Below are 3,695 nucleotides of genomic sequence, written 5' to 3'. Positions count from 1 at the left end.
CTTTTAGTGAAGTCTTTTGATGAGCATAAGTGTTTGATTTTTAGGAGCTCCCATTTATCTAGTCTCTCATCTGGTGCTTGTGCATTGTTACTTAGGGTTCGTATTGTGCTTATGCCATGTATTAGGGCTCCTAGCATTGTCCTTATTTTTTCTTCCACAATCTTTATCATTTTCGATTTTATGCTTAAGTCTTTGATCTATTTTGAGTTAGTTTTTGGGCATGGTGTGAGGTATGGGTCTTGTTTCAGTTTTTTGCAGATGGATATCAAGTTATGCCAGCACCATTTGTTAAAGAGACTGTCTTTCCCCCAATTAATGGACTGTGGGCCTTTGTCAAATATTAGTTGCTCATAGCTGGATGAGCTTATATCTGGATTCTCATCTCTGTTCCATTGGTCTATGTATCTGTTGTTGTACCAGTACCAGGCTGTTCTGACTACCGTGGCAGTATAAGAGGTCCTAAAATCAGGTAATGTAAGGCCTCTCACTTTGTTCTTCTTCTTGAGTAATGCTTTATTTATTCGGGGCCTCTCCCTTTCCATATCAAGTTGGTGATTTGTTTCTCCATCTCATTAAAAAATGGTGCTGGAATTTGGATCTGGATTGCATTGTATCTGTAGATTGCTTTGGGTAGAACTGACATTTTCACAATGTTGAGTCTACCTATCCACAAGCAAGGTATGTTTTTCCACTTATGCAGGTCTCTTTTAGTTTCTTGCCGTAGTGTCTTGTAGTTTTCTCTGCATAGATCTTTTACATCTCTGGTTAGATTTATTCCTAAGTATTTTATCTTCTTGGGGGCTACTGTAAATGGTATTGATTTGGTGATTTCCTCTTCAAGGTTCTCTTTGTTGGTGTAAAGAAATCCAACTGATTTTTGTATGTTTATCTTGTATCCTGAAACTTTGCTGAAACCTACTAGTTCCAGTAGTTTTCTTGTGGATTCTTTGGGGTTTTCTACATATAAGGTCATATCATCTGCAAATACAGATACTTTGACTTCTTCCCTACCGATCTGGAAGCCCTTTATTTCTCTTTCTAGCCTAATTGCTCTGGCTAGGACCTCCAGCACAATGTCGAATAAGAGTGGTGATAGAGGGCATCCTTGTCTGGTTCCCATTCTCAAGGGGAATGCTTTCAAGGTCTCTCCATTTAGGATGCTGTTGGCTGTTGGCTTTGTATAAATGCCCTTAATTATATTGAGGAATTTCCCTTCTACACATATTTTATTGAGAGTTTTTATCATGAGTGGGTGTTAGACTTTGTTGAATGCCTTTTCTGCATCGATTGATAAGCTCATGTGGTTCTTGTCTTTTGTTTTATTTATGTGATGGATTACATTGATTGTTTTTCTAATGTTGAACCATCCCTGCATACCTGGTATAAATCCCACTTGGTCATGGTGAATTATTTTTTTGATATGTTGCTGAATTCTATTGGCTAGAATTTTGTTGAGGATTTTTGCGCCAATGTTCATGAGGGATATTGGTCTGTAATTTTCTTTTTTTGTGGTGTCTTTACCTGGTTTTGGTATCAGAGTTATGCTGGCTTCACAGAATGAGTTTGGGAGTATTCCATGCTTTCTATGCTCCAAAATACCTTTAGTAGAAGTGGTGTTATCTCTTCTCTGAAAGTTTGGCAGAATTCTCCAGTTAAGCCATCCAGGCCAGGGCTTTTTTTTGTTGGGAGTTTTTTAATAACCTTTTCAATCTCTTCTTTTGTTATGGGTTTATTTAGTTGTTCTACCTCTGTTTGCGTTAATTTAGGTAGGTAGTGAGTTTCTAGAAATTTGTCCATTTCCTCTAGGTTTTCAAATTTGTTAGAGTACAATTTTTCATAGTAATCTGTTATGATTGTTTTAATTTCAGTTGGGTCTGTTGTGATATCACCCATCTCATTTCTTATATGGGTTATCTGCCTGCTCTCCAGTAAAAAACTCCTGATGTTCCTCCCTGAGATGTGGTCCTTTAACCTCAGGCTACCCCATCCAACAAATGAGGCACTGTCCACTTGCTCCAGCTAGAAACCTGGGTTATCTTTGGTTTCTCTTTTCCTCCTCCATGTCCATTCTATCTGTGTGTCAAGTCCATGTCCAAAATAGCATCTCTGAACTCCTCATCTTAGTGGCTACCTCTTGAGTACACGCCGCCAGGCCAGTGTAATTGGCCCCTGCTTTTACTTGTGCCTACCAGCCACTAGGAAACCCTGGTGGCACAGTGGTTAAGATTTCAGCTGCTAACCAAAATGTCAGCAGTTCGAATCTACCAGGCGCTCCTTAGAAACCCTACCGGGCAGTTCCACTCTAGAGTAGCTATGAGTTGGAATCAACTCGACAGCAATGGTTTTGGTTTTACTACCCACTAAATGTTTCCTCCACTTAGCAGTAAATCAGCACGTGCTATTCTTCTTTGTAAAACCCCTCAATGCCTTAATAAAACCTCCCCATTCCTCGGCATGGCCCGCAGGCCCTGCGTGGCCCAGCAACTGCCCACCGCCCCACTTTCTCCTGGGCCTCTCCTCTGCAGACTCGTCATGCTGTAGCCATAGGGCTTACTTCCAGTTCCTTGAAACATCCAAAGCTTTGCCTTTTCAGGGCCTTGGCACATACTATTCTACCTGGAATGTCTCTGCCCTACTTTCCCTAAGCTGAACTGCCTGTTCTTTTGACCTCCATTTCAACTTCACCTCCTCCAAAAAGTTTTCCCTGACTGCTCCACTTAAGGTATTTCTTAAACTCTATCCCAGCCCCTCGCTTTTGTCGCAGCTTTACTTTAGTTATGGAGGAAGAGGTCTCAGCTGTCCTGTTTACGAAGTCCGCACAGAGCAAGCACTCAATAACCAGCTGCTAAAGGTTGTCCCAGAGATTGTTGACTACCTGGGTGTCACAGACAGGCGGCAGCTCCCTCAGCAAAAAGCTAGGAATGGACTGAACAGTCTTGATTTCAAGTTTTCCTCCTCACATTAGGCCTAACCTATTGGTCGCTATTACTAAAATGTGGTGCAACCAGTCTCCGAGCCCAGTGAAACAGATCCCGTGTGTTTCGTGTTGTCCTGCAGAACGCTCAGCCCTTATGACCCTCAGCTACCCTTTTTATCACCGAACTCTGCCAGCCGTGGGGATACCCCCTCCACCCCGCCGTCCCTCGCCCCCCAGCCATCTCCTCAGAATGAAGGCGAGACACAAATCTCAGCAGGCAGTTCACACAAAGCGCAGTGTTTTTAGAACCAAGGCTAGAAGAAGCGAGTCCTCACCCGTGCGATTTGCAGAAAAATAAAAATCTTAATTTACTACTCCTCCTGGAGACTGCTCCCAATCCCAGCTTCCAGGGCCGGTAGGAACGCCTTCTATTTTCAACACAGTCATTTTCCAAACTCCTTCGCCCACCCTACCCGGTAACCCCCTGGCCCCGCACACCGAGATGTGGCCTCCCCGCGGCCCCAACAGCTAACGCTTCTCCCATGCTCAGGTCCCGCCTGGCAGGGACTGGGCCGGCGCAGCGTCCGCACACAGCACCCCCGCCCAGCGCGCTCGGCGGCCACAACTACCCGCCCGGATCCGTCCTCTGGCTGCGCTGCGCAACCCCTGGTCCGCGCGCACCGGGCCCGCCCTCCGGCTCGGGCTCGGGCTCCGGCACCGCCCAAAGCCGGACAAACGGGTGAGCTGGGACCGGGCCTCGCGGCGGCGGCTGGAAACA

This window comes from Trichechus manatus, unplaced genomic scaffold, assembly GCF_000243295.1.
Source record: "Trichechus manatus latirostris isolate Lorelei unplaced genomic scaffold, TriManLat1.0 scaffold00166, whole genome shotgun sequence".
NCBI classification, from domain to species: domain Eukaryota; kingdom Metazoa; phylum Chordata; class Mammalia; order Sirenia; family Trichechidae; genus Trichechus; species Trichechus manatus.
Note: the sequence above shows the minus strand (reverse complement) of the source record.